At 60.6% G+C, this 6,529-nt stretch overlaps 2 long non-coding RNA genes across 3 annotated transcripts; one reads left to right on the forward strand and one right to left on the reverse strand.

Annotated features, from left to right (window-relative positions):
• Window positions 1-349: 349 nt before the first annotated feature.
• LOC144372955 (uncharacterized) lies at window positions 350-1,049 on the reverse strand. The gene is made up of 2 exons (XR_013432765.1): window positions 911-1,049; window positions 350-628 (listed from the first exon to the last, which is right to left on the reverse strand). It is a non-coding gene; the product is annotated as an uncharacterized LOC144372955 (long non-coding RNA).
• A 176-nt stretch (window positions 1,050-1,225) lies between these two features.
• On the forward strand, window positions 1,226-6,181 carry LOC120888146 (uncharacterized). 2 transcript variants are annotated; one of them, XR_013432764.1, is made up of 3 exons: window positions 1,226-3,958; window positions 5,368-5,564; window positions 6,007-6,181. It is a non-coding gene; the product is annotated as an uncharacterized LOC120888146 (long non-coding RNA). The 2 variants fall into 2 exon arrangements; XR_005731633.2 differs by lacking the exon at window positions 1,226-3,958 and having other exon boundaries at window positions 4,109-5,564.
• Window positions 6,182-6,529: the final 348 nt, after the last annotated feature.

The raw sequence follows: 6,529 nt of genomic DNA on the forward strand, positions 1-6,529 counted from the left end.
GTGCCCACTGAGAAAGGGACCACCCAGGGCCTGGGGCATGGGGCCACACGAGGAGGGCAGGCTCCATGTCTTCCCTGGGGACAAGAAACTGGCCACTGAGGTTGAGAACTGACGTTGGCAAAATGGAGGACTGTGTTGGACTGGCCAAGGGTGGCCAGTGTGTACTGTGGGCAGGAGGGGGGACGGGGCTGGGGGTAGAGCAGGTCTTTAAGGGAGACGCTGCTGCGGTCCCTGTGGAGGAGGGGCAGGGGCAGTGGGGGATGGGCGTCCCAGCCAGGCCTCCAAGCGCCCCGTGGGGAGGGGTGGAGAGGGAATTTGGGGAGTAGAAGAGTGGATCTGCACCACCAAGTGCCAAGAGAGTTGACAGACACCACGCCCCGTCCTGCGGGTGGGACGGCGTCCAGGATCACTTTATTCTTTGATGTTTCGGTTTCGGTTCCATCCAAATTGATCTTGGTTTCGCCCGGTTTCCCTTTCACTTTGCAGACCGACCGTCTCAGCCTCGCGGTGGCTGGGGAAAGCAGCGCAGCCACTGTGTCCCAGCTGGCTGCAGTTCCTGTCGCAGGCGGGCGGGCGCGGGACGGTTCTCTGACACGGCAAGCGCGTTGAAAACATCCCTGTGACCTCTCTGGGTGGCACGTCAGCAAGTGGGGAACATGTCAAAAGGCAAAAGACAGGCAGGCGTGAGGAGGGCCTCCTCCGCAGTGACCCAGAGGCACCCAGAGCACACGAGGCTTCCTTTTGGCTGGGACGAAGCTGCGGCAGCCACGTCAATCTGCACTAAAACTTGAGCTACCCTAAAATGAAACTAAAACGCCAAGCCCGGCTACTCAGACGCTGCTGCACAAGTTTCCAAAGCTCGCTTGCGATGGGATCGACCGGCCAGTGGGGAGAGTTGAGAGAAGCCTACCTTTTTGTTGTGGCCACCTAGACAAATGTGGTACATCTGGGCATCTAGGAAGGTCACCGTCAGCAAGCTGGGGCACTTGAGGACTGATTTTCAGTGAAAGCGCTTAGCGTGGGTGGGTCGGAAAGCCGCCTGAGCTTGGTGGAGAATCACCCTTACAGGGCTCGGGCACCTTGTCCACTCCTCTCCGTGTGCACCACAGTTCACGGTGAGATGAAGAAGTCCCCCTGCTTACAAGGAATGACTGAATTTGAATTCAACTTGCTTGGGGAGAAGTCGGCAGGCATGGAGACAGGGATCTGGAGTTTTAGAAGTTCCCAGATGCTAGGTCAGCGGATTGTGCTAGCAGGGAGTTCTTTCGCAGGGGCAAGGCGAGCGGTGAGCCCGACCCACAGACCCTGGGAGAGTTTGGCTGAAGGGACTGCTCCAGAGTTCAGGGCCCGCCAACACCTAGCCCGCCGCCGTCTGTCGGCAGGGAACCTTCTCTTGTTCTGCGTCCCTGTCCCTCTATAGCCTCGCAGTTTCTTGATTGTTTAAAAACAGAAACCTGCATCTGCTTGTGTTTGCTCCTGGGCTACCATGTGGCCACTCTTGGTTGATTTTCAGACCTTTGTCTGTTGCACAAAGGAGAAAGCCTCCCTTTGGTGGCTCCTGCCTTGTGTCACACGGGTTAAGGGCTTTCCAAACAGAACTGGGTTTTGCTCTGTGGTGGTCAGACTGCGGCCATGTCCCCCTGTTTCAGGTGACTGGTACGGAACGGGCAGCCAGTGCCCAGCGCTGGTTGGCCTGTTCTTAAGGCCCAGTGGACAGGGCCAGCTGGTAACTTCAGCAGCTCAAGGGCAGAGGACATCAAACTTGGCATTCGGGAAAGATCCTTCTCTGCTCTCGTCACACGTTGGCCACCTCCGAGTACGCCCTGGGCCTTCCAGCTTGTGACCACTGGAATATTTTGGGACCTAAGTGTTGAGAAAACAGTGTGTGTGTGTGTGTGTGTGTGTGTGTGAGTGTGTGTGTGCGTGCGTGTGTGTGAGTGTGTGTGAGTGTGTGTGTGAGTGTGTGTGAGTGTATGTGTGTGTGCATGTGTGAGTGTGTGTGTGAGTGTGTGTGCGTGTGTGTGAGTGTGTGTATGCGTGTGTGTATGTGTATGTGTGTGTGTGAGTATGTGTGTGTCGGAGTGTGTGTGTGAGTGTGTGTGAGTGTGTGTGAGTGTGAGTGTGTGAGTGTGTGTGAGTGTGTGTGAGTGTGTGAGTGAGTGTGTGTGAGAGTGTGTGAGTGTGTGTATATATGAGTGTGTGTGAGTGTGTGTGTGAGTGTGTGTGAGTGTGTGTGTGAGTGAGTGTGTGTGTGTGTGTGTGTGTGTGTGCGTGCACCATGGCCCACAGCTCCGTCTTTCTATTCTAAGCCCCTGGCTTTGAACGTACGCTTCTTTCTGAGGCCGAGTGCCCAGGGTCCTGTGTGAGCTCCAGCGCCAGGAAGGCCCCCACCCAGGACAGCCCTGCCGTGGCAAACACGCCCGGTCTCCCCTCCCCCCAGCAGCGTCCCTTGTCCCCTCTCTCCCCTGCACTTTCTCATCTCTGCTTTTGCTCCTCATGACTAATTTTGTCAACATGAAAAAAAGAAAAGAAATTGAGTGAAAAATCACCATGGGCCCAGCATTCAAGTCTTCCTTTTCTGTGATTCTGCCCCATTTTTATTTTGACTTTTGGCCTCTGTTATGACTTGTCTGGCCTCCAGCACTGAGCGCCAGGGGGCCTCCGGCCTCAGCCTCCCCTGTGGGCCCTTCCTGAGTCCCCCTGTCTCCGTCATGCTGACCGCTGAGGTGGGGTTACTCTTTCCCCCCGGAAGACAAGGCCCCTTCACAGATGCCTGCATGGAGGGAAGGCAGAGTCCCGAGGCTGCGTGACCGACCCAGTCCCAGCACAGTGGCCGGGTCAGGAGGCGACAGTTTGCTGTAGGCCAGGGACACAGAGCGTCTTGGTCCGTGTTGGTTTCTGCTCAGTGACGCTCCCCGAGTGCGTGTGCTGTCTCCATCTGTCTTTTCACTTGAGATGCTCACTGAACATCTGCTGCTCAGTCTTGGGTCTCATCCGTCCAAAGTCGGGGACAGCACCCAGGACCTGCACACTCCAACGCGGTGCCACGGCCGCCCGCGGCTGGTGGAGCCTGCAGGTGTGGCGGCTGCACGAGGCAGCCCAGTGACCGCCACGCGGAAGCCCAGCTGTGCCGAGGTGCACGTGGGACTCCTAAGCACGTCAGCAGTGAGGCCATGTACACTGGTCACCTGGACAGGGTGCTACGTGGAGGCCCACTGGCCACTGGTCACCTGGACAGGGTGCTACGTGGAGGCCCACTGGTCACTGGTCGCCTGGACAGGGTGCTACGTGGAGGCCCATGGTCACTGGTCACCTGGACAGGGTGCTACGTGGAGGCCCACTGGCCACTGGTCGCCTGGACAGGGTGCTGCGTGGAGGCCCACTGGCCACTGGTCGCCTGGACAGGGTGCTGCGTGGAGGCCCACTGGCCACTGGTCACCTGGACAGGGTGCTGCGTGGAGGCCCACTGGCCACTGGTCGCCTGGACAGGGTGCTGCGTGGAGGCCCATGGTCACTGGTCACCTGGACAGGGTGCTGCGTGGAGGCCCACTGGCCACTGGTCACCTGGACAGGGTGCTGCGTGGAGGCCCGGGTCAGGTGGCCCCACAGTGAGGTTGATTGACCTGTACAGTTGGACTTTTTAAAGAACGGAGCCACTGGAGGACGTGGGATAGAGGCGTGGTTTGCATCCTGCTCCCTTCGGTGTCCCTGCCCCTGCTCGGGCTCCTGGACGGGCCCACTGTGGCACGGGGACCCCTCCCACCACACTTCCTAGAAGGAATCGCTGAGGATGGCGTCCACCGCTGGGCACCAGTGTGGCCGCCCCGCAGCCATCTCTCCCGCGAGTGTTCTTAACCCCTTCCAGGGTTTCACGGTTCTGAAGAGCTGGCGGAAGGGGCCTTCTGTGTGGCTGCCCACGGGCCAGGGCTGCACTTCTCTGTCTTGCTCACCTGAGCAGGTGTGTGTGTGTGAGGGGCTGGAGAGGAGCTGGTCAGCACAGAGCAGGAGGACTTGGCAAAGAACCTCCTTGAGCCTCGAGCCCCGGGACTGAGGGCTGCTGGGTGGGCAGGGTGGGCAGGGTGGGCCGGGCCCGCGGGCTGCCCTGATCCCGGCGCCGACTTGGGAGGGGAAGGCTGACAGGGCTGCCAGCCGAGCAGGGAGTGGCCCCTGGATTCCAGGTGTGGGTCCTGGGAGGGCCTGGGTCACTGCGGGGGCAGTGGGGAGGGACAGACCTGTGACACCAGCCTGCCAGGCTGTCCTGCTTCCTCCACGCCGTCCTCACCCAGAGGGAAGGCAGTGCCCAGGCACTTCTCCGGCTCAGAGGGTGGGGTCCCTGCTGCTGCTAGACACGGTGCAGAGCCCTGGCCAGGCCTGAGCTCCTGGGTGGGCATCTGTGCAGTGGAGCCTGGCCCCCCGGGCCGCAGCCCTGGTGGCCTGCTCTGCCCTGCTCAGAGCCACATGTGTGAGCCCAGCCCGTGGGCCACCTGCCCCTCCTCTCCCCTCCGCTCTGGTCCCCCCAGCCCACCCACTCTGGCGAGAGCCCCCCGAGGCCTCCACATGTAAACCCAGCTGCCAGGCCTCGTCTGCCTTCTCCCGCCTTCTCCCCCGGGGTTTGGAGAGCTGAGACTCCTGCACTGTTTACAAAGGCAGGTGGTCCCTCTCCCGCCCCCTCCCTGGCCCTCACCTGCTGGCTTCCCTCGGCCCCTCCCCTGCGCACATCCTCTCCCTGGCCACGTGTGCAGCGTCCCTGGGCCCAGCTCACAGCTGAGGTCCCGGGCGGGGGGTGGGGGCCTCCAGGAGGACGGAGCCCTGGAGAGGGAGGCCCTGATCCTGGGGGAGACTGGGAGACCTCCCCCAGGCTCTCCAGCCTCGGCAGACAGCACCCACCACGGGAAGAGCCTGGGCCAGACACGAGCTGGCTGGCACCCCGCCCTGGGACCCTCAAACTCCCCAACTGTGAGGAGTGAGCAGCTGCTGCTCCGGGGACCCGCCCCGCCGTCCTAGCTGCGGCCTGGCTCCCGTCCTGCTCGGGGGTCCCCCGCACTCCAGGCCCAGCCCTGCTGTGGGCACGGGGCCCTCCCACGAGCACCCGGGCTCTGCTCGCCCCCTGTCCCTCACAGAGTCCTGCGCCACCCTGACCTGCTCTGGGTGCTCAGATGAGATGCGCCCAACGCCTGAGCGCTGAGCGGGCAACCTGCACACCTCCTGGCACAGAGGGGGCATTGCTTGAGGACCCTCTGGGTGTGGAACCCTGAGGGGCTGGGCCGGGAAGGCCTGACCTTCCTAGATGTGTCGAATCCCATCCTCAGGTGTCATCCTTCTGTTCACCTCTGTTTCTCCAACTAACACGGAGCTTGCGCCACGCAGGAGACGTGTCTCACCCACCCTCCATGTTCCTGCTCCTGGTGACAGCACCGTGGGCAGAGCTTCCACCCAGCGCCGTCCAGCACGGAGCTGCTGCCGCGGAGCCCTGGGCCCAGGCCGGCCCCCGTGTCAGCACGTCCAGCACGGACTTCGCATACCTGGGTGCGGCTCCTTGCCCTGCCTCTGCTCATGTTTTTAAGGTGACTTCCAGGAGAGGGTGAACTAGATGTGGAGCTGTGCACAAGGCTGGCTCTGTCTCCACTGGGCGTCGGTAGAGGATTCACAGGCGGGAGGCTGGGCGGGTGCTGTGACCCAGCCTGGGAGCAGGGTCTGTACTCCTGTCCTCAACTGGGGGACCCCTGGCTGGGGGATGTTGGGCAAAGACTGGGGTGTGTGCGTGTGTGTGCATGTGTGTGCACATGTGCGTGTGTGTGCATGTGTGTGCACACGTGCGTGTGTGCGTGCGTGCGTGCGTGCGTGTGTGCACGTACCTGTGTGTGCGTGGGTGTGTGGTCTAGTGGGAGGAGCCAGGGTGCTGCAGAAGCACCCCTCAGCCACAGGGGAAAGGCTGTGTCCTGAGGGGGTAAGTCCTTCCACTTCTCTCCCCCAAGAGACCTGATGTTACGCATCCTCCCCAAACAGCGTCCACCAGGGAAGGAGAGCCTTGCTCACGGCACTCGGCCGACGACGACTCTGCTGATGCTTGGATCTCAGACTTCCAGCACCAGAACGGCAAGAAGATAAATTTGATTTTAAGGCCATCTCCTTCCCCCCCCAAAAAAACCCTAAAATAAAAATAAAATAAAATAAAGGAAAATATCTTTTCTTTCTCTTTCTTTTCACAAGTGGCAGTAAGTTAGTCAGCCAGTGAACCAGGCTGTCCTTCAGACCAGACCACAAGCTCTGTGCACGCCGTGGCCTAGCTTGGCTTTTCCCCCGTAGTTTATTTATTTATTTTTTTAGTTGTAGTTGGGCACAATTCCTTTATTTCATTTATTTCTATGTGGTGCTGAGGATCGAGCCCAGGGCCTCGCACCTGCTAGGCCAGTGCTCTGCCGCTGAGCCCAGCCCCCGCCCCGCCCCGTGGTTCTTCTCGGTGCATTATTGTCGTATGTCGTGGTGGAATTTTGTTGTTATGGATTCGTACCTGCACCATGCACACGAT

Source organism: Ictidomys tridecemlineatus, unplaced genomic scaffold (assembly GCF_052094955.1).
Source record: "Ictidomys tridecemlineatus isolate mIctTri1 unplaced genomic scaffold, mIctTri1.hap1 Scaffold_2021, whole genome shotgun sequence".
Classification (NCBI taxonomy): Eukaryota; Metazoa; Chordata; class Mammalia; order Rodentia; family Sciuridae; genus Ictidomys; species Ictidomys tridecemlineatus.